Source organism: Taudactylus pleione, unplaced genomic scaffold (genome assembly GCF_031769625.1).
Source record: "Taudactylus pleione unplaced genomic scaffold, aTauple2 ptg000262l, whole genome shotgun sequence".
Taxonomy (NCBI): domain Eukaryota; kingdom Metazoa; phylum Chordata; class Amphibia; order Anura; family Myobatrachidae; genus Taudactylus; species Taudactylus pleione.
In genome coordinates this window covers 5,313,033-5,335,522 of record NW_028284664.1, presented here as the reverse complement: position 1 = coordinate 5,335,522, position 22,490 = coordinate 5,313,033, and the positions used below count along the sequence as shown (strand labels likewise).

General features: G+C 34.8%; 19 non-coding genes across 19 annotated transcripts; all 19 read right to left on the bottom strand.

Moving 5' to 3' along the window:
* Positions 1–822: 822 nt before the first annotated feature.
* LOC148514090 (U6 spliceosomal RNA) lies at positions 823–929 on the bottom strand. Its single transcript, XR_015879893.1, has one exon. It is a non-coding gene; the product is annotated as a U6 spliceosomal RNA (small nuclear RNA).
* Positions 930–1,451: 522 nt separating this feature from the next.
* LOC148514089 (U6 spliceosomal RNA) lies at positions 1,452–1,558 on the bottom strand. The gene has a single exon (XR_015879882.1). It is a non-coding gene; the product is annotated as a U6 spliceosomal RNA (small nuclear RNA).
* Positions 1,559–3,094: 1,536 nt separating this feature from the next.
* Positions 3,095–3,201, bottom strand: LOC148514088 (U6 spliceosomal RNA). The gene has a single exon (XR_015879871.1). It is a non-coding gene; the product is annotated as a U6 spliceosomal RNA (small nuclear RNA).
* A 1,552-nt stretch (positions 3,202–4,753) lies between these two features.
* LOC148514087 (U6 spliceosomal RNA) lies at positions 4,754–4,860 on the bottom strand. Its single transcript, XR_015879860.1, has one exon. It is a non-coding gene; the product is annotated as a U6 spliceosomal RNA (small nuclear RNA).
* Positions 4,861–5,382: 522 nt separating this feature from the next.
* LOC148514086 (U6 spliceosomal RNA) lies at positions 5,383–5,489 on the bottom strand. The gene has a single exon (XR_015879849.1). It is a non-coding gene; the product is annotated as a U6 spliceosomal RNA (small nuclear RNA).
* Positions 5,490–7,036: 1,547 nt separating this feature from the next.
* LOC148514085 (U6 spliceosomal RNA) lies at positions 7,037–7,143 on the bottom strand. Its single transcript, XR_015879837.1, has one exon. It is a non-coding gene; the product is annotated as a U6 spliceosomal RNA (small nuclear RNA).
* Positions 7,144–7,665: 522 nt separating this feature from the next.
* Positions 7,666–7,772, bottom strand: LOC148514084 (U6 spliceosomal RNA). Its single transcript, XR_015879826.1, has one exon. It is a non-coding gene; the product is annotated as a U6 spliceosomal RNA (small nuclear RNA).
* Positions 7,773–9,325: 1,553 nt separating this feature from the next.
* Positions 9,326–9,432, bottom strand: LOC148514083 (U6 spliceosomal RNA). The gene has a single exon (XR_015879815.1). It is a non-coding gene; the product is annotated as a U6 spliceosomal RNA (small nuclear RNA).
* A 522-nt stretch (positions 9,433–9,954) lies between these two features.
* On the bottom strand, positions 9,955–10,061 carry LOC148514082 (U6 spliceosomal RNA). The gene has a single exon (XR_015879804.1). It is a non-coding gene; the product is annotated as a U6 spliceosomal RNA (small nuclear RNA).
* A 1,547-nt stretch (positions 10,062–11,608) lies between these two features.
* On the bottom strand, positions 11,609–11,715 carry LOC148514081 (U6 spliceosomal RNA). The gene has a single exon (XR_015879793.1). It is a non-coding gene; the product is annotated as a U6 spliceosomal RNA (small nuclear RNA).
* Positions 11,716–12,237: 522 nt separating this feature from the next.
* On the bottom strand, positions 12,238–12,344 carry LOC148514080 (U6 spliceosomal RNA). The gene has a single exon (XR_015879782.1). It is a non-coding gene; the product is annotated as a U6 spliceosomal RNA (small nuclear RNA).
* Positions 12,345–13,896: 1,552 nt separating this feature from the next.
* Positions 13,897–14,003, bottom strand: LOC148514079 (U6 spliceosomal RNA). Its single transcript, XR_015879771.1, has one exon. It is a non-coding gene; the product is annotated as a U6 spliceosomal RNA (small nuclear RNA).
* A 522-nt stretch (positions 14,004–14,525) lies between these two features.
* On the bottom strand, positions 14,526–14,632 carry LOC148514078 (U6 spliceosomal RNA). Its single transcript, XR_015879760.1, has one exon. It is a non-coding gene; the product is annotated as a U6 spliceosomal RNA (small nuclear RNA).
* Positions 14,633–16,173: 1,541 nt separating this feature from the next.
* On the bottom strand, positions 16,174–16,280 carry LOC148514077 (U6 spliceosomal RNA). The gene has a single exon (XR_015879749.1). It is a non-coding gene; the product is annotated as a U6 spliceosomal RNA (small nuclear RNA).
* Positions 16,281–16,802: 522 nt separating this feature from the next.
* LOC148514076 (U6 spliceosomal RNA) lies at positions 16,803–16,909 on the bottom strand. Its single transcript, XR_015879738.1, has one exon. It is a non-coding gene; the product is annotated as a U6 spliceosomal RNA (small nuclear RNA).
* Positions 16,910–18,462: 1,553 nt separating this feature from the next.
* On the bottom strand, positions 18,463–18,569 carry LOC148514075 (U6 spliceosomal RNA). Its single transcript, XR_015879726.1, has one exon. It is a non-coding gene; the product is annotated as a U6 spliceosomal RNA (small nuclear RNA).
* A 522-nt stretch (positions 18,570–19,091) lies between these two features.
* On the bottom strand, positions 19,092–19,198 carry LOC148514074 (U6 spliceosomal RNA). Its single transcript, XR_015879567.1, has one exon. It is a non-coding gene; the product is annotated as a U6 spliceosomal RNA (small nuclear RNA).
* A 1,552-nt stretch (positions 19,199–20,750) lies between these two features.
* On the bottom strand, positions 20,751–20,857 carry LOC148514073 (U6 spliceosomal RNA). The gene has a single exon (XR_015879715.1). It is a non-coding gene; the product is annotated as a U6 spliceosomal RNA (small nuclear RNA).
* A 522-nt stretch (positions 20,858–21,379) lies between these two features.
* On the bottom strand, positions 21,380–21,486 carry LOC148514072 (U6 spliceosomal RNA). Its single transcript, XR_015879566.1, has one exon. It is a non-coding gene; the product is annotated as a U6 spliceosomal RNA (small nuclear RNA).
* Positions 21,487–22,490: the final 1,004 nt, after the last annotated feature.

Here is a 22,490-nt window from a genome sequence, read left to right as displayed (position 1 = left end):
TAAATTAATAATATATATATATTTTGAAGCCACAACATGGTCTCCCTAATTGTATTGGTATATGATTTAAACTAGCCCTAACATTTTTTTTTTTTTTTTTTTTTTTTTTTTTTTTTTTTTTTTGTACATTCTGTTAGAGGTGCTTATGTGTTGTGAATGGCTCCTTGGTTTGACATCTAATACATTATGTGTTCAGCTCTTATTTTTGTGGCACAGAGTTAAAAAAAGAATTTTTAGAAGTCTAGTATATCCATGGGTGCTTGGGGAGTTTCTTGATGGAACATTATGTGTAGGGGGAGAAGCTAGGCATTTGTTCTTTGTGGAAAGGGTCTTAAATCTCATGCATTAAGCAAATTAGGTGATTGCAGCATGCACCATGGGCTTCAATAATTATATAATAGCAGATTTGATTTGCTGGAGATTGTGGTTTTGTACTGTACAATTGTCTAGAGTTATGAATAGTTATTGGATAAAGAAAGATACATTTTTCCATTGTACCAAGCAGAACCTATTGGGTGCAGCAGTGCATATTCATGCCTTCAGACCTGGAGTGACTTGGAGGGGGCACCTGTCCCTTACGTTTCCGCTTCGACCAATAGATACACCCCTGCAAGTTCAATAAGAATTGAAGGTGGCTAAATAATTTTCTAAGTTTAAATATAACTGAGGCAGTCTGCACAATTCACACAATGATAAGTCATGTCTAACTGATGACATCATACAAGAGTTGGTCGATTTGTTCTTTGCTTGCAAAACTTCTTACCTTTTTATCTGCAGGTATCATTAAGTGGAAAAGAATTAATTTGTCCAGAGCTATATACCTAAAATATGGAACGCTTCACGAATTTGCGTGTCATCCTTGCGCAGGGGCCATGCTAATCTTCTCTGTATCGTTCCAATTTTAGTATATGTGCTGCCGAAGCAAGCACATTCCAAAAGCAAAGTCCTAAGATATATATACCCCACCATGTGCCTCAAGATTGATCTTAGGGAGAGTAAAAGATGGAAGTTAAATTCAGATGGGGTTTCAAAGACTGGAGAACACTTTACAATAAACAAGATAGAGCTACTTACTGGCAAAAAATTCAATATCCCATTAAGGAAAGGCCACCAATTTCTATACGTACCACAGTCAAATAAATTATGCAAATTAGCATGTGGAGGTTCATTTCTTTTGGAACCATAGGCTGTACAAGATTAAAATTGCTCCTAAGTACAGAACAAGTGAAGTAGGAATGGAAAGTGGCAAAATTGTTTTCTAAGACTTAATAGAAGTACTGAGACAACCTGCACAATTTAGACAAGAATTGAATTTGAAAATGATATGTCATGTCGAACTGATTTTGTCATAAAAAAGTTGGTCGATTTGTTCTTTGCTTGCAAAATTTCTTGACTTTTTATCTGCAGGTATCTTAAGTGGAATCGAATTAATTTGTCCAGAGCTATATACCTAAAATATGGAACGCTTCACGAATTTGCGTGTCATCCTTGCGCAGGGGCCATGCTAATCTTCTCTGTATCGTTCCAATTTTAGTATATGTGCTGCCGAAGCAAGCACATTCCAAAAGCAAAGTCCTAAGAGTTATATACCCCACCATGTGCCTCAAGATTGATCTTAGGGAGAGTGAAAGTTGGAAGTTAAATTTAAATAGGGTTTTATAAACTGGAGAACATTAACAAGATAGAGCTGCTAACTGGCAAAAAAAATTCAATATCCCATTAAGGAATAGCCATCGATTTCCATACATACCACAGTGAAACAAATTATGAAAATTGGCATGTAGAGGTTCATTTCTTCAAAACCATAGACTGTACTAGGCTAAAATTGCTTCTTTGCATTCTTTGGCTAGGATGGCACTTGACAAAAATGGGTGCTCTTTGCCAGGCACCCCTGTGCATCTAAGCAGCCAGGTTTCCAGACATCAGCAAAATCTCCAGCCAAAAAAACATTTACTGCCCATTAAATAACCATTCTTTTTTATAACTTTATAGTTTATAGCATTTAGTTTAGGGAGACTAAAGAATTTTACTTCTAAATGTTTTTAGTTTATAATACTAATCATATGCTAATCACCATTTATGTAATCGGTTAATGTCAAATAAGTGGGCAAAAAGGTCAAAAATGACATAGTTTACACTTAAAATGTATTTGTTGCTAAACAAATTTGGATATATGCAAATTATGTAACTGCTAAACTTTAAGATTGTAAATTAAGTATTGTGTGCACTATCTTTTGGCTCAATTAACAATAAAAGTAAAAAATACAGATGAAAAGCATATGGTAAGTATTGTAAATTAATAATATATATATATTTTGAAGCCACAACATGGTCTCCCTAATTGTATTGGTATATGATTTAAACTAGCCCTAACATTTTTTTTTTATTTTTTTTTGTACATTCTGTTAGAGGTGCTTATGTGTTGTGAATGGCTCCTTGGTTTGACATCTAATACATTATGTGTTCAGCTCTTATTTTTGTGGCACAGAGTTAAAAAAAGAATTTTTAGAAGTCTAGTATATCCATGGGTGCTTGGGGAGTTTCTTGATGGAACATTATGTGTAGGGGGAGAAGCTAGGCATTTGTTCTTTGTGGAAAGGGTCTTAAATCTCATGCATTAAGCAAATTAGGTGATTGCAGCATGCACCATGGGCTTCAATAATTATATAATAGCAGATTTGATTTGCTGGAGATTGTGGTTTTGTACTGTACAATTGTCTAGAGTTATGAATAGTTATTGGATAAAGAAAGATACATTTTTCCATTGTACCAAGCAGAACCTATTGGGTGCAGCAGTGCATATTCATGCCTTCAGACCTGGAGTGACTTGGAGGGGGCACCTGTCCCTTACGTTTCCGCTTCGACCAATAGATACACCCCTGCAAGTTCAATAAGAATTGAAGGTGGCTAAATAATTTTCTAAGTTTAAATATAACTGAGGCAGTCTGCACAATTCACACAATGATAAGTCATGTCTAACTGATGACATCATACAAGAGTTGGTCGATTTGTTCTTTGCTTGCAAAACTTCTTACCTTTTTATCTGCAGGTATCATTAAGTGGAAAAGAATTAATTTGTCCAGAGCTATATACCTAAAATATGGAACGCTTCACGAATTTGCGTGTCATCCTTGCGCAGGGGCCATGCTAATCTTCTCTGTATCGTTCCAATTTTAGTATATGTGCTGCCGAAGCAAGCACATTCCAAAAGCAAAGTCCTAAGAGTTATATACCCCACCATGTGCCTCAAGATTGATCTTAGGGAGAGTGAAAGTTGGAAGTTAAATTTAAATAGGGTTTTATAAATTGGAGAACATTAACAAGATAGAGCTGCTAACTGGCAAAAAAATTCAATATCCCATTAAGGAATAGCCATCGATTTCCATACATACCACAGTGAAACAAATTATGAAAATTGGCATGTAGAGGTTCATTTCTTCAAAACCATAGACTGTACTAGGCTAAAATTGCTTCTTTGCATTCTTTGGCTAGGATGGCACTTGACAAAAATGGGTGCTCTTTGCCAGGCACCCCTGTGCATCTAAGCAGCCAGGTTTCCAGACATCAGCAAAATCTCCAGCCAAAAAAACATTTACTGCCCATTAAATAACCATTCTTTTTTATAACTTTATAGTTTATAGCATTTAGTTTAGGGAGACTAAAGAATTTTACTTCTAAATGTTTTTAGTTTATAATACTAATCATATGCTAATCACCATTTATGTAATCGGTTAATGTCAAATAAGTGGGCAAAAAGGTCAAAAATGACATAGTTTACACTTAAAATGTATTTGTTGCTAAACAAATTTGGATATATGCAAATTATGTAACTGCTAAACTTTAAGATTGTAAATTAAGTATTGTGTGCACTATCTTTTGGCTCAATTAACAATAAAAGTAAAAAATACAGATGAAAAGCATATGGTAAGTATTGTAAATTAATAATATATATATATTTTGAAGCCACAACATGGTCTCCCTAATTGTATTGGTATATGATTTAAACTAGCCCTAACATTTTTTTTTTTTTTTTTTTTTTTTTTTTTTTTTTTTTGTACATTCTGTTAGAGGTGCTTATGTTTTGTGAATGGCTTCTTGGTTTGACATCTAATACATTATGTGTTCAGCTCTTATTTTTGTGGCACAGAGTTAAAAAAAGAATTTTTAGAAGTCTAGTATATCCATGGGTGCTTGGGGAGTTTCTTGATGGAACATTATGTGTAGGGGGAGAAGCTAGGCATTTGTTCTTTGTGGAAAGGGTCTTAAATCTCATGCATTAAGCAAATTAGGTGATTGCAGCATGCACCATGGGCTTCAATAATTATATAATAGCAGATTTGATTTGCTGGAGATTGTGGTTTTGTACTGTACAATTGTCTAGAGTTATGAATAGTTATTGGATAAAGAAAGATACATTTTTCCATTGTACCAAGCAGAACCTATTGGGTGCAGCAGTGCATATTCATGCCTTCAGACCTGGAGTGACTTGGAGGGGGCACCTGTCCCTTACGTTTCCGCTTCGACCAATAGATACACCCCTGCAAGTTCAATAAGAATTGAAGGTGGCTAAATAATTTTCTAAGTTTAAATATAACTGAGGCAGTCTGCACAATTCACACAATGATAAGTCATGTCTAACTGATGACATCATACAAGAGTTGGTCGATTTGTTCTTTGCTTGCAAAACTTCTTACCTTTTTATCTGCAGGTATCATTAAGTGGAAAAGAATTAATTTGTCCAGAGCTATATACCTAAAATATGGAACGCTTCACGAATTTGCGTGTCATCCTTGCGCAGGGGCCATGCTAATCTTCTCTGTATCGTTCCAATTTTAGTATATGTGCTGCCGAAGCAAGCACATTCCAAAAGCAAAGTCCTAAGATATATATACCCCACCATGTGCCTCAAGATTGATCTTAGGGAGAGTAAAAGATGGAAGTTAAATTCAGATGGGGTTTCAAAGACTGGAGAACACTTTACAATAAACAAGATAGAGCTACTTACTGGCAAAAAATTCAATATCCCATTAAGGAAAGGCCACCAATTTCTATACGTACCACAGTCAAATAAATTATGCAAATTAGCATGTGGAGGTTCATTTCTTTTGGAACCATAGGCTGTACAAGATTAAAATTGCTCCTAAGTACAGAACAAGTGAAGTAGGAATGGAAAGTGGCAAAATTGTTTTCTAAGACTTAATAGAAGTACTGAGACAACCTGCACAATTTAGACAAGAATTGAATTTGAAAATGATATGTCATGTCGAACTGATTTTGTCATAAAAAAGTTGGTCGATTTGTTCTTTGCTTGCAAAATTTCTTGACTTTTTATCTGCAGGTATCTTAAGTGGAATCGAATTAATTTGTCCAGAGCTATATACCTAAAATATGGAACGCTTCACGAATTTGCGTGTCATCCTTGCGCAGGGGCCATGCTAATCTTCTCTGTATCGTTCCAATTTTAGTATATGTGCTGCCGAAGCAAGCACATTCCAAAAGCAAAGTCCTAAGAGTTATATACCCCACCATGTGCCTCAAGATTGATCTTAGGGAGAGTGAAAGTTGGAAGTTAAATTTAAATAGGGTTTTATAAACTGGAGAACATTAACAAGATAGAGCTGCTAACTGGCAAAAAAAATTCAATATCCCATTAAGGAATAGCCATCGATTTCCATACATACCACAGTGAAACAAATTATGAAAATTGGCATGTAGAGGTTCATTTCTTCAAAACCATAGACTGTACTAGGCTAAAATTGCTTCTTTGCATTCTTTGGCTAGGATGGCACTTGACAAAAATGGGTGCTCTTTGCCAGGCACCCCTGTGCATCTAAGCAGCCAGGTTTCCAGACATCAGCAAAATCTCCAGCCAAAAAAACATTTACTGCCCATTAAATAACCATTCTTTTTTATAACTTTATAGTTTATAGCATTTAGTTTAGGGAGACTAAAGAATTTTACTTCTAAATGTTTTTAGTTTATAATACTAATCATATGCTAATCACCATTTATGTAATCGGTTAATGTCAAATAAGTGGGCAAAAAGGTCAAAAATGACATAGTTTACACTTAAAATGTATTTGTTGCTAAACAAATTTGGATATATGCAAATTATGTAACTGCTAAACTTTAAGATTGTAAATTAAGTATTGTGTGCACTATCTTTTGGCTCAATTAACAATAAAAGTAAAAAATACAGATGAAAAGCATATGGTAAGTATTGTAAATTAATAATATATATATATTTTGAAGCCACAACATGGTCTCCCTAATTGTATTGGTATATGATTTAAACTAGCCCTAACATTTTTTTTTTTTTTTTTTTTTTTTTTTTTTTGTACATTCTGTTAGAGGTGCTTATGTGTTGTGAATGGCTCCTTGGTTTGACATCTAATACATTATGTGTTCAGCTCTTATTTTTGTGGCACAAAGTTAAAAAAAGAATTTTTAGAAGTCTAGTATATCCATGGGTGCTTGGGGAGTTTCTTGATGGAACATTATGTGTAGGGGGAGAAGCTAGGCATTTGTTCTTTGTGGAAAGGGTCTTAAATCTCATGCATTAAGCAAATTAGGTGATTGCAGCATGCACCATGGGCTTCAATAATTATATAATAGCAGATTTGATTTGCTGGAGATTGTGGTTTTGTACTGTACAATTGTCTAGAGTTATGAATAGTTATTGGATAAAGAAAGATACATTTTTCCATTGTACCAAGCAGAACCTATTGGGTGCAGCAGTGCATATTCATGCCTTCAGACCTGGAGTGACTTGGAGGGGGCACCTGTCCCTTACGTTTCCGCTTCGACCAATAGATACACCCCTGCAAGTTCAATAAGAATTGAAGGTGGCTAAATAATTTTCTAAGTTTAAATATAACTGAGGCAGTCTGCACAATTCACACAATGATAAGTCATGTCTAACTGATGACATCATACAAGAGTTGGTCGATTTGTTCTTTGCTTGCAAAACTTCTTACCTTTTTATCTGCAGGTATCATTAAGTGGAAAAGAATTAATTTGTCCAGAGCTATATACCTAAAATATGGAACGCTTCACGAATTTGCGTGTCATCCTTGCGCAGGGGCCATGCTAATCTTCTCTGTATCGTTCCAATTTTAGTATATGTGCTGCCGAAGCAAGCACATTCCAAAAGCAAAGTCCTAAGATATATATACCCCACCATGTGCCTCAAGATTGATCTTAGGGAGAGTAAAAGATGGAAGTTAAATTCAGATGGGGTTTCAAAGACTGGAGAACACTTTACAATAAACAAGATAGAGCTACTTACTGGCAAAAAATTCAATATCCCATTAAGGAAAGGCCACCAATTTCTATACGTACCACAGTCAAATAAATTATGCAAATTAGCATGTGGAGGTTCATTTCTTTTGGAACCATAGGCTGTACAAGATTAAAATTGCTCCTAAGTACAGAACAAGTGAAGTAGGAATGGAAAGTGGCAAAATTGTTTTCTAAGACTTAATAGAAGTACTGAGACAACCTGCACAATTTAGACAAGAATTGAATTTGAAAATGATATGTCATGTCGAACTGATTTTGTCATAAAAAAGTTGGTCGATTTGTTCTTTGCTTGCAAAATTTCTTGACTTTTTATCTGCAGGTATCTTAAGTGGAATCGAATTAATTTGTCCAGAGCTATATACCTAAAATATGGAACGCTTCACGAATTTGCGTGTCATCCTTGCGCAGGGGCCATGCTAATCTTCTCTGTATCGTTCCAATTTTAGTATATGTGCTGCCGAAGCAAGCACATTCCAAAAGCAAAGTCCTAAGAGTTATATACCCCACCATGTGCCTCAAGATTGATCTTAGGGAGAGTGAAAGTTGGAAGTTAAATTTAAATAGGGTTTTATAAACTGGAGAACATTAACAAGATAGAGCTGCTAACTGGCAAAAAAAATTCAATATCCCATTAAGGAATAGCCATCGATTTCCATACATACCACAGTGAAACAAATTATGAAAATTGGCATGTAGAGGTTCATTTCTTCAAAACCATAGACTGTACTAGGCTAAAATTGCTTCTTTGCATTCTTTGGCTAGGATGGCACTTGACAAAAATGGGTGCTCTTTGCCAGACACCCCTGTGCATCTAAGCAGCCAGGTTTCCAGACATCAGCAAAATCTCCAGCCAAAAAAACATTTACTGCCCATTAAATAACCATTCTTTTTTATAACTTTATAGTTTATAGCATTTAGTTTAGGGAGACTAAAGAATTTTACTTCTAAATGTTTTTAGTTTATAATACTAATCATATGCTAATCACCATTTATGTAATCGGTTAATGTCAAATAAGTGGGCAAAAAGGTCAAAAATGACATAGTTTACACTTAAAATGTATTTGTTGCTAAACAAATTTGGATATATGCAAATTATGTAACTGCTAAACTTTAAGATTGTAAATTAAGTATTGTGTGCACTATCTTTTGGCTCAATTAACAATAAAAGTAAAAAATACAGATGAAAAGCATATGGTAAGTATTGTAAATTAATAATATATATATATTTTGAAGCCACAACATGGTCTCCCTAATTGTATTGGTATATGATTTAAACTAGCCCTAACATTTTTTTTTTTTTTTTTTTTTTTTTTTTTTTTTTTTTGTACATTCTGTTAGAGGTGCTTATGTGTTGTGAATGGCTCCTTGGTTTGACATCTAATACATTATGTGTTCAGCTCTTATTTTTGTGGCACAAAGTTAAAAAAAGAATTTTTAGAAGTCTAGTATATCCATGGGTGCTTGGGGAGTTTCTTGATGGAACATTATGTGTAGGGGGAGAAGCTAGGCATTTGTTCTTTGTGGAAAGGGTCTTAAATCTCATGCATTAAGCAAATTAGGTGATTGCAGCATGCACCATGGGCTTCAATAATTATATAATAGCAGATTTGATTTGCTGGAGATTGTGGTTTTGTACTGTACAATTGTCTAGAGTTATGAATAGTTATTGGATAAAGAAAGATACATTTTTCCATTGTACCAAGCAGAACCTATTGGGTGCAGCAGTGCATATTCATGCCTTCAGACCTGGAGTGACTTGGAGGGGGCACCTGTCCCTTACGTTTCCGCTTCGACCAATAGATACACCCCTGCAAGTTCAATAAGAATTGAAGGTGGCTAAATAATTTTCTAAGTTTAAATATAACTGAGGCAGTCTGCACAATTCACACAATGATAAGTCATGTCTAACTGATGACATCATACAAGAGTTGGTCGATTTGTTCTTTGCTTGCAAAACTTCTTACCTTTTTATCTGCAGGTATCATTAAGTGGAAAAGAATTAATTTGTCCAGAGCTATATACCTAAAATATGGAACGCTTCACGAATTTGCGTGTCATCCTTGCGCAGGGGCCATGCTAATCTTCTCTGTATCGTTCCAATTTTAGTATATGTGCTGCCGAAGCAAGCACATTCCAAAAGCAAAGTCCTAAGATATATATACCCCACCATGTGCCTCAAGATTGATCTTAGGGAGAGTAAAAGATGGAAGTTAAATTCAGATGGGGTTTCAAAGACTGGAGAACACTTTACAATAAACAAGATAGAGCTACTTACTGGCAAAAAATTCAATATCCCATTAAGGAAAGGCCACCAATTTCTATACGTACCACAGTCAAATAAATTATGCAAATTAGCATGTGGAGGTTCATTTCTTTTGGAACCATAGGCTGTACAAGATTAAAATTGCTCCTAAGTACAGAACAAGTGAAGTAGGAATGGAAAGTGGCAAAATTGTTTTCTAAGACTTAATAGAAGTACTGAGACAACCTGCACAATTTAGACAAGAATTGAATTTGAAAATGATATGTCATGTCGAACTGATTTTGTCATAAAAAAGTTGGTCGATTTGTTCTTTGCTTGCAAAATTTCTTGACTTTTTATCTGCAGGTATCTTAAGTGGAATCGAATTAATTTGTCCAGAGCTATATACCTAAAATATGGAACGCTTCACGAATTTGCGTGTCATCCTTGCGCAGGGGCCATGCTAATCTTCTCTGTATCGTTCCAATTTTAGTATATGTGCTGCCGAAGCAAGCACATTCCAAAAGCAAAGTCCTAAGAGTTATATACCCCACCATGTGCCTCAAGATTGATCTTAGGGAGAGTGAAAGTTGGAAGTTAAATTTAAATAGGGTTTTATAAACTGGAGAACATTAACAAGATAGAGCTGCTAACTGGCAAAAAAAATTCAATATCCCATTAAGGAATAGCCATCGATTTCCATACATACCACAGTGAAACAAATTATGAAAATTGGCATGTAGAGGTTCATTTCTTCAAAACCATAGACTGTACTAGGCTAAAATTGCTTCTTTGCATTCTTTGGCTAGGATGGCACTTGACAAAAATGGGTGCTCTTTGCCAGGCACCCCTGTGCATCTAAGCAGCCAGGTTTCCAGACATCAGCAAAATCTCCAGCCAAAAAAACATTTACTGCCCATTAAATAACCATTCTTTTTTATAACTTTATAGTTTATAGCATTTAGTTTAGGGAGACTAAAGAATTTTACTTCTAAATGTTTTTAGTTTATAATACTAATCATATGCTAATCACCATTTATGTAATCGGTTAATGTCAAATAAGTGGGCAAAAAGGTCAAAAATGACATAGTTTACACTTAAAATGTATTTGTTGCTAAACAAATTTGGATATATGCAAATTATGTAACTGCTAAACTTTAAGATTGTAAATTAAGTATTGTGTGCACTATCTTTTGGCTCAATTAACAATAAAAGTAAAAAATACAGATGAAAAGCATATGGTAAGTATTGTAAATTAATAATATATATATATTTTGAAGCCACAACATGGTCTCCCTAATTGTATTGGTATATGATTTAAACTAGCCCTAACATTTTTTTTTTTTTTTTTTTTTTTTTTTTTTTGTACATTCTGTTAGAGGTGCTTATGTGTTGTGAATGGCTCCTTGGTTTGACATCTAATACATTATGTGTTCAGCTCTTATTTTTGTGGCACAAAGTTAAAAAAAGAATTTTTAGAAGTCTAGTATATCCATGGGTGCTTGGGGAGTTTCTTGATGGAACATTATGTGTAGGGGGAGAAGCTAGGCATTTGTTCTTTGTGGAAAGGGTCTTAAATCTCATGCATTAAGCAAATTAGGTGATTGCAGCATGCACCATGGGCTTCAATAATTATATAATAGCAGATTTGATTTGCTGGAGATTGTGGTTTTGTACTGTACAATTGTCTAGAGTTATGAATAGTTATTGGATAAAGAAAGATACATTTTTCCATTGTACCAAGCAGAACCTATTGGGTGCAGCAGTGCATATTCATGCCTTCAGACCTGGAGTGACTTGGAGGGGGCACCTGTCCCTTACGTTTCCGCTTCGACCAATAGATACACCCCTGCAAGTTCAATAAGAATTGAAGGTGGCTAAATAATTTTCTAAGTTTAAATATAACTGAGGCAGTCTGCACAATTCACACAATGATAAGTCATGTCTAACTGATGACATCATACAAGAGTTGGTCGATTTGTTCTTTGCTTGCAAAACTTCTTACCTTTTTATCTGCAGGTATCATTAAGTGGAAAAGAATTAATTTGTCCAGAGCTATATACCTAAAATATGGAACGCTTCACGAATTTGCGTGTCATCCTTGCGCAGGGGCCATGCTAATCTTCTCTGTATCGTTCCAATTTTAGTATATGTGCTGCCGAAGCAAGCACATTCCAAAAGCAAAGTCCTAAGATATATATACCCCACCATGTGCCTCAAGATTGATCTTAGGGAGAGTAAAAGATGGAAGTTAAATTCAGATGGGGTTTCAAAGACTGGAGAACACTTTACAATAAACAAGATAGAGCTACTTACTGGCAAAAAATTCAATATCCCATTAAGGAAAGGCCACCAATTTCTATACGTACCACAGTCAAATAAATTATGCAAATTAGCATGTGGAGGTTCATTTCTTTTGGAACCATAGGCTGTACAAGATTAAAATTGCTCCTAAGTACAGAACAAGTGAAGTAGGAATGGAAAGTGGCAAAATTGTTTTCTAAGACTTAATAGAAGTACTGAGACAACCTGCACAATTTAGACAAGAATTGAATTTGAAAATGATATGTCATGTCGAACTGATTTTGTCATAAAAAAGTTGGTCGATTTGTTCTTTGCTTGCAAAATTTCTTGACTTTTTATCTGCAGGTATCTTAAGTGGAATCGAATTAATTTGTCCAGAGCTATATACCTAAAATATGGAACGCTTCACGAATTTGCGTGTCATCCTTGCGCAGGGGCCATGCTAATCTTCTCTGTATCGTTCCAATTTTAGTATATGTGCTGCCGAAGCAAGCACATTCCAAAAGCAAAGTCCTAAGAGTTATATACCCCACCATGTGCCTCAAGATTGATCTTAGGGAGAGTGAAAGTTGGAAGTTAAATTTAAATAGGGTTTTATAAACTGGAGAACATTAACAAGATAGAGCTGCTAACTGGCAAAAAAAATTCAATATCCCATTAAGGAATAGCCATCGATTTCCATACATACCACAGTGAAACAAATTATGAAAATTGGCATGTAGAGGTTCATTTCTTCAAAACCATAGACTGTACTAGGCTAAAATTGCTTCTTTGCATTCTTTGGCTAGGATGGCACTTGACAAAAATGGGTGCTCTTTGCCAGACACCCCTGTGCATCTAAGCAGCCAGGTTTCCAGACATCAGCAAAATCTCCAGCCAAAAAAACATTTACTGCCCATTAAATAACCATTCTTTTTTATAACTTTATAGTTTATAGCATTTAGTTTAGGGAGACTAAAGAATTTTACTTCTAAATGTTTTTAGTTTATAATACTAATCATATGCTAATCACCATTTATGTAATCGGTTAATGTCAAATAAGTGGGCAAAAAGGTCAAAAATGACATAGTTTACACTTAAAATGTATTTGTTGCTAAACAAATTTGGATATATGCAAATTATGTAACTGCTAAACTTTAAGATTGTAAATTAAGTATTGTGTGCACTATCTTTTGGCTCAATTAACAATAAAAGTAAAAAATACAGATGAAAAGCATATGGTAAGTATTGTAAATTAATAATATATATATATTTTGAAGCCACAACATGGTCTCCCTAATTGTATTGGTATATGATTTAAACTAGCCCTAACATTTTTTTTTTTTTTTTTTTTTTTTTTTTTTTTTTTTGTACATTCTGTTAGAGGTGCTTATGTGTTGTGAATGGCTCCTTGGTTTGACATCTAATACATTATGTGTTCAGCTCTTATTTTTGTGGCACAAAGTTAAAAAAAGAATTTTTAGAAGTCTAGTATATCCATGGGTGCTTGGGGAGTTTCTTGATGGAACATTATGTGTAGGGGGAGAAGCTAGGCATTTGTTCTTTGTGGAAAGGGTCTTAAATCTCATGCATTAAGCAAATTAGGTGATTGCAGCATGCACCATGGGCTTCAATAATTATATAATAGCAGATTTGATTTGCTGGAGATTGTGGTTTTGTACTGTACAATTGTCTAGAGTTATGAATAGTTATTGGATAAAGAAAGATACATTTTTCCATTGTACCAAGCAGAACCTATTGGGTGCAGCAGTGCATATTCATGCCTTCAGACCTGGAGTGACTTGGAGGGGGCACCTGTCCCTTACGTTTCCGCTTCGACCAATAGATACACCCCTGCAAGTTCAATAAGAATTGAAGGTGGCTAAATAATTTTCTAAGTTTAAATATAACTGAGGCAGTCTGCACAATTCACACAATGATAAGTCATGTCTAACTGATGACATCATACAAGAGTTGGTCGATTTGTTCTTTGCTTGCAAAACTTCTTACCTTTTTATCTGCAGGTATCATTAAGTGGAAAAGAATTAATTTGTCCAGAGCTATATACCTAAAATATGGAACGCTTCACGAATTTGCGTGTCATCCTTGCGCAGGGGCCATGCTAATCTTCTCTGTATCGTTCCAATTTTAGTATATGTGCTGCCGAAGCAAGCACATTCCAAAAGCAAAGTCCTAAGATATATATACCCCACCATGTGCCTCAAGATTGATCTTAGGGAGAGTAAAAGATGGAAGTTAAATTCAGATGGGGTTTCAAAGACTGGAGAACACTTTACAATAAACAAGATAGAGCTACTTACTGGCAAAAAATTCAATATCCCATTAAGGAAAGGCCACCAATTTCTATACGTACCACAGTCAAATAAATTATGCAAATTAGCATGTGGAGGTTCATTTCTTTTGGAACCATAGGCTGTACAAGATTAAAATTGCTCCTAAGTACAGAACAAGTGAAGTAGGAATGGAAAGTGGCAAAATTGTTTTCTAAGACTTAATAGAAGTACTGAGACAACCTGCACAATTTAGACAAGAATTGAATTTGAAAATGATATGTCATGTCGAACTGATTTTGTCATAAAAAAGTTGGTCGATTTGTTCTTTGCTTGCAAAATTTCTTGACTTTTTATCTGCAGGTATCTTAAGTGGAATCGAATTAATTTGTCCAGAGCTATATACCTAAAATATGGAACGCTTCACGAATTTGCGTGTCATCCTTGCGCAGGGGCCATGCTAATCTTCTCTGTATCGTTCCAATTTTAGTATATGTGCTGCCGAAGCAAGCACATTCCAAAAGCAAAGTCCTAAGAGTTATATACCCCACCATGTGCCTCAAGATTGATCTTAGGGAGAGTGAAAGTTGGAAGTTAAATTTAAATAGGGTTTTATAAACTGGAGAACATTAACAAGATAGAGCTGCTAACTGGCAAAAAAAATTCAATATCCCATTAAGGAATAGCCATCGATTTCCATACATACCACAGTGAAACAAATTATGAAAATTGGCATGTAGAGGTTCATTTCTTCAAAACCATAGACTGTACTAGGCTAAAATTGCTTCTTTGCATTCTTTGGCTAGGATGGCACTTGACAAAAATGGGTGCTCTTTGCCAGACACCCCTGTGCATCTAAGCAGCCAGGTTTCCAGACATCAGCAAAATCTCCAGCCAAAAAAACATTTACTGCCCATTAAATAACCATTCTTTTTTATAACTTTATAGTTTATAGCATTTAGTTTAGGGAGACTAAAGAATTTTACTTCTAAATGTTTTTAGTTTATAATACTAATCATATGCTAATCACCATTTATGTAATCGGTTAATGTCAAATAAGTGGGCAAAAAGGTCAAAAATGACATAGTTTACACTTAAAATGTATTTGTTGCTAAACAAATTTGGATATATGCAAATTATGTAACTGCTAAACTTTAAGATTGTACATTAAGTATTGTGTGCACTATCTTTTGGCTCAATTAACAATAAAAGTAAAAAATACAGATGAAAAGCATATGGTAAGTATTGTAAATTAATAATATATATATATTTTGAAGCCACAACATGGTCTCCCTAATTGTATTGGTATATGATTTAAACTAGCCATAAAATTTTTTTTTTTTTTTTTTTTTTTTTGTACATTCTGTTAGAGGTGCTTATGTGTTGTGAATGGCTCCTTGGTTTGACATCTAATACATTATGTGTTCAGCTCTTATTTTTGTGGCACAAAGTTAAAAAAAGAATTTTTAGAAGTCTAGTATATCCATGGGTGCTTGGGGAGTTTCTTGATGGAACATTATGTGTAGGGGGAGAAGCTAGGCATTTGTTCTTTGTGGAAAGGGTCTTAAATCTCATGCATTAAGCAAATTAGGTGATTGCAGCATGCACCATGGGCTTCAATAATTATATAATAGCAGATTTGATTTGCTGGAGATTGTGGTTTTGTACTGTACAATTGTCTAGAGTTATGAATAGTTATTGGATAAAGAAAGATACATTTTTCCATTGTACCAAGCAGAACCTATTGGGTGCAGCAGTGCATATTCATGCCTTCAGACCTGGAGTGACTTGGAGGGGGCACCTGTCCCTTACGTTTCCGCTTCGACCAATAGATACACCCCTGCAAGTTCAATAAGAATTGAAGGTGGCTAAATAATTTTCTAAGTTTAAATATAACTGAGGCAGTCTGCACAATTCACACAATGATAAGTCATGTCTAACTGATGACATCATACAAGAGTTGGTCGATTTGTTCTTTGCTTGCAAAACTTCTTACCTTTTTATCTGCAGGTATCATTAAGTGGAAAAGAATTAATTTGTCCAGAGCTATATACCTAAAATATGGAACGCTTCACGAATTTGCGTGTCATCCTTGCGCAGGGGCCATGCTAATCTTCTCTGTATCGTTCCAATTTTAGTATATGTGCTGCCGAAGCAAGCACATTCCAAAAGCAAAGTCCTAAGATATATATACCCCACCATGTGCCTCAAGATTGATCTTAGGGAGAGTAAAAGATGGAAGTTAAATTCAGATGGGGTTTCAAAGACTGGAGAACACTTTACAATAAACAAGATAGAGCTACTTACTGGCAAAAAATTCAATATCCCATTAAGGAAAGGCCACCAATTTCTATACGTACCACAGTCAAATAAATTATGCAAATTAGCATGTGGAGGTTCATTTCTTTTGGAACCATAGGCTGTACAAGATTAAAATTGCTCCTAAGTACAGAACAAGTGAAGTAGGAATGGAAAGTGGCAAAATAGTTTTCTAAGACTTAATAGAAGTACTGAGACAACCTGCACAATTTAGACAAGAATTGAATTTGAAAATGATATGTCATGTCGAACTGATTTTGTCATAAAAAAGTTGGTCGATTTGTTCTTTGCTTGCAAAATTTCTTGACTTTTTATCTGCAGGTATCTTAAGTGGAATCGAATTAATTTGTCCAGAGCTATATACCTAAAATATGGAACGCTTCACGAATTTGCGTGTCATCCTTGCGCAGGGGCCATGCTAATCTTCTCTGTATCGTTCCAATTTTAGTATATGTGCTGCCGAAGCAAGCACATTCCAAAAGCAAAGTCCTAAGAGTTATATACCCCACCATGTGCCTCAAGATTGATCTTAGGGAGAGTGAAAGTTGGAAGTTAAATTTAAATAGGGTTTTATAAACTGGAGAACATTAACAAGATAGAGCTGCTAACTGGCAAAAAAAATTCAATATCCCATTAAGGAATAGCCATCGATTTCCATACATACCACAGTGAAACAAATTATGAAAATTGGCATGTAGAGGTTCATTTCTTCAAAACCATAGACTGTACTAGGCTAAAATTGCTTCTTTGCATTCTTTGGCTAGGATGGCACTTGACAAAAATGGGTGCTCTTTGCCAGGCACCCCTGTGCATCTAAGCAGCCAGGTTTCCAGACATCAGCAAAATCTCCAGCCAAAAAAACATTTACTGCCCATTAAATAACCATTCTTTTTTATAACTTTATAGTTTATAGCATTTAGTTTAGGGAGACTAAAGAATTTTACTTCTAAATGTTTTTAGTTTATAATACTAATCATATGCTAATCACCATTTATGTAATCGGTTAATGTCAAATAAGTGGGCAAAAAGGTCAAAAATGACATAGTTTACACTTAAAATGTATTTGTTGCTAAACAAATTTGGATATATGCAAATTATGTAACTGCTAAACTTTAAGATTGTAAATTAAGTATTGTGTGCACTATCTTTTGGCTCAATTAACAATAAAAGTAAAAAATACAGATGAAAAGCATATGGTAAGTATTGTAAATTAATAATATATATATATTTTGAAGCCACAACATGGTCTCCCTAATTGTATTGGTATATGATTTAAACTAGCCATAAAATTATTTTTTTTTTTTTTTTTTTTTTTTTTTTTTTTTTGTACATTCTGTTAGAGGTGCTTATGTGTTGTGAATGGCTCCTTGGTTTGACATCTAATACATTATGTGTTCAGCTCTTATTTTTGTGGCACAAAGTTAAAAAAAGAATTTTTAGAAGTCTAGTATATCCATGGGTGCTTGGGGAGTTTCTTGATGGAACATTATGTGTAGGGGGAGAAGCTAGGCATTTGTTCTTTGTGGAAAGGGTCTTAAATCTCATGCATTAAGCAAATTAGGTGATTGCAGCATGCACCATGGGCTTCAATAATTATATAATAGCAGATTTGATTTGCTGGAGATTGTGGTTTTGTACTGTACAATTGTCTAGAGTTATGAATAGTTATTGGATAAAGAAAGATACATTTTTCCATTGTACCAAGCAGAACCTATTGGGTGCAGCAGTGCATATTCATGCCTTCAGACCTGGAGTGACTTGGAGGGGGCACCTGTCCCTTACGTTTCCGCTTCGACCAATAGATACACCCCTGCAAGTTCAATAAGAATTGAAGGTGGCTAAATAATTTTCTAAGTTTAAATATAACTGAGGCAGTCTGCACAATTCACACAATGATAAGTCATGTCTAACTGATGACATCATACAAGAGTTGGTCGATTTGTTCTTTGCTTGCAAAACTTCTTACCTTTTTATCTGCAGGTATCATTAAGTGGAAAAGAATTAATTTGTCCAGAGCTATATACCTAAAATATGGAACGCTTCACGAATTTGCGTGTCATCCTTGCGCAGGGGCCATGCTAATCTTCTCTGTATCGTTCCAATTTTAGTATATGTGCTGCCGAAGCAAGCACATTCCAAAAGCAAAGTCCTAAGATATATATACCCCACCATGTGCCTCAAGATTGATCTTAGGGAGAGTAAAAGATGGAAGTTAAATTCAGATGGGGTTTCAAAGACTGGAGAACACTTTACAATAAACAAGATAGAGCTACTTACTGGCAAAAAATTCAATATCCCATTAAGGAAAGGCCACCAATTTCTATACGTACCACAGTCAAATAAATTATGCAAATTAGCATGTGGAGGTTCATTTCTTTTGGAACCATAGGCTGTACAAGATTAAAATTGCTCCTAAGTACAGAACAAGTGAAGTAGGAATGGAAAGTGGCAAAATAGTTTTCTAAGACTTAATAGAAGTACTGAGACAACCTGCACAATTTAGACAAGAATTGAATTTGAAAATGATATGTCATGTCGAACTGATTTTGTCATAAAAAAGTTGGTCGATTTGTTCTTTGCTTGCAAAATTTCTTGACTTTTTATCTGCAGGTATCTTAAGTGGAATCGAATTAATTTGTCCAGAGCTATATACCTAAAATATGGAACGCTTCACGAATTTGCGTGTCATCCTTGCGCAGGGGCCATGCTAATCTTCTCTGTATCATTCCAATTTTAGTATATGTGCTGCCGAAGCAAGCACATTCCAAAAGCAAAGTCCTAAGAGTTATATACCCCACCATGTGCCTCAAGATTGATCTTAGGGAGAGTGAAAGTTGGAAGTTAAATTTAAATAGGGTTTTATAAACTGGAGAACATTAACAAGATAGAGCTGCTAACTGGCAAAAAAATTCAATATCCCATTAAGGAATAGCCATCGATTTCCATACATACCACAGTGAAACAAATTATGAAAATTGGCATGTAGAGGTTCATTTCTTCAAAACCATAGACTGTACTAGGCTAAAATTGCTTCTTTGCATTCTTTGGCTAGGATGGCACTTGACAAAAATGGGTGCTCTTTGCCAGGCACCCCTGTGCATCTAAGCAGCCAGGTTTCCAGACATCAGCAAAATCTCCAGCCAAAAAAACATTTACTGCCCATTAAATAACCATTCTTTTTTATAACTTTATAGTTTATAGCATTTAGTTTAGGGAGACTAAAGAATTTTACTTCTAAATGTTTTTAGTTTATAATACTAATCATATGCTAATCACCATTTATGTAATCGGTTAATGTCAAATAAGTGGGCAAAAAGGTCAAAAATGACATAGTTTACACTTAAAATGTATTTGTTGCTAAACAAATTTGGATATATGCAAATTATGTAACTGCTAAACTTTAAGATTGTAAATTAAGTATTGTGTGCACTATCTTTTGGCTCAATTAACAATAAAAGTAAAAAATACAGATGAAAAGCATATGGTAAGTATTGTAAATTAATAATATATATATATTTTGAAGCCACAACATGGTCTCCCTAATTGTATTGGTATATGATTTAAACTAGCCCTAACATTTTTTTTTTTTTTTTTTTTTTTTTTTTTTTTTTTTTGTACATTCTGTTAGAGGTGCTTATGTGTTGTGAATGGCTCCTTGGTTTGACATCTAATACATTATGTGTTCAGCTCTTATTTTTGTGGCACAGAGTTAAAAAAAGAATTTTTAGAAGTCTAGTATATCCATGGGTGCTTGGGGAGTTTCTTGATGGAACATTATGTGTAGGGGGAGAAGCTAGGCATTTGTTCTTTGTGGAAAGGGTCTTAAATCTCATGCATTAAGCAAATTAGGTGATTGCAGCATGCACCATGGGCTTCAATAATTATATAATAGCAGATTTGATTTGCTGGAGATTGTGGTTTTGTACTGTACAATTGTCTAGAGTTATGAATAGTTATTGGATAAAGAAAGATACATTTTTCCATTGTACCAAGCAGAACCTATTGGGTGCAGCAGTGCATATTCATGCCTTCAGACCTGGAGTGACTTGGAGGGGGCACCTGTCCCTTACGTTTCCGCTTCGACCAATAGATACACCCCTGCAAGTTCAATAAGAATTGAAGGTGGCTAAATAATTTTCTAAGTTTAAATATAACTGAGGCAGTCTGCACAATTCACACAATGATAAGTCATGTCTAACTGATGACATCATACAAGAGTTGGTCGATTTGTTCTTTGCTTGCAAAACTTCTTACCTTTTTATCTGCAGGTATCATTAAGTGGAAAAGAATTAATTTGTCCAGAGCTATATACCTAAAATATGGAACGCTTCACGAATTTGCGTGTCATCCTTGCGCAGGGGCCATGCTAATCTTCTCTGTATCGTTCCAATTTTAGTATATGTGCTGCCGAAGCAAGCACAGTCCAAAAGCAAAGTCCTAAGATATATATACCCCACCATGTGCCTCAAGATTGATCTTAGGGAGAGTAAAAGATGGAAGTTAAATTCAGATGGGGTTTCAAAGACTGGAGAACACTTTACAATAAACAAGATAGAGCTACTTACTGGCAAAAAATTCAATATCCCATTAAGGAAAGGCCACCAATTTCTATACGTACCACAGTCAAATAAATTATGCAAATTAGCATGTGGAGGTTCATTTCTTTTGGAACCATAGGCTGTACAAGATTAAAATTGCTCCTAAGTACAGAACAAGTGAAGTAGGAATGGAAAGTGGCAAAATAGTTTTCTAAGACTTAATAGAAGTACTGAGACAACCTGCACAATTTAGACAAGAATTGAATTTGAAAATGATATGTCATGTCGAACTGATTTTGTCATAAAAAAGTTGGTCGATTTGTTCTTTGCTTGCAAAATTTCTTGACTTTTTATCTGCAGGTATCTTAAGTGGAATCGAATTAATTTGTCCAGAGCTATATACCTAAAATATGGAACGCTTCACGAATTTGCGTGTCATCCTTGCGCAGGGGCCATGCTAATCTTCTCTGTATCATTCCAATTTTAGTATATGTGCTGCCGAAGCAAGCACATTCCAAAAGCAAAGTCCTAAGAGTTATATACCCCACCATGTGCCTCAAGATTGATCTTAGGGAGAGTGAAAGTTGGAAGTTAAATTTAAATAGGGTTTTATAAACTGGAGAACATTAACAAGATAGAGCTGCTAACTGGCAAAAAAAATTCAATATCCCATTAAGGAATAGCCATCGATTTCCATACATACCACAGTGAAACAAATTATGAAAATTGGCATGTAGAGGTTCATTTCTTCAAAACCATAGACTGTACTAGGCTAAAATTGCTTCTTTGCATTCTTTGGCTAGGATGGCACTTGACAAAAATGGGTGCTCTTTGCCAGGCACCCCTGTGCATCTAAGCAGCCAGGTTTCCAGACATCAGCAAAATCTCCAGCCAAAAAAACATTTACTGCCCATTAAATAACCATTCTTTTTTATAACTTTATAGTTTATAGCATTTAGTTTAGGGAGACTAAAGAATTTTACTTCTAAATGTTTTTAGTTTATAATACTAATCATATGCTAATCACCATTTATGTAATCGGTTAATGTCAAATAAGTGGGCAAAAAGGTCAAAAATGACATAGTTTACACTTAAAATGTATTTGTTGCTAAACAAATTTGGATATATGCAAATTATGTAACTGCTAAACTTTAAGATTGTAAATTAAGTATTGTGTGCACTATCTTTTGGCTCAATTAACAATAAAAGTAAAAAATACAGATGAAAAGCATATGGTAAGTATTGTAAATTAATAATATATATATATTTTGAAGCCACAACATGGTCTCCCTAATTGTATTGGTATATGATTTAAACTAGCCCTAAAATTTTTTTTTTTTTTTTGTACATTCTGTTAGAGGTGCTTATGTGTTGTGAATGGCTCCTTGGTTTGACATCTAATACATTATGTGTTCAGCTCTTATTTTTGTGGCACAGAGTTAAAAAAAGAATTTTTAGAAGTCTAGTATATCCATGGGTGCTTGGGGAGTTTCTTGATGGAACATTATGTGTAGG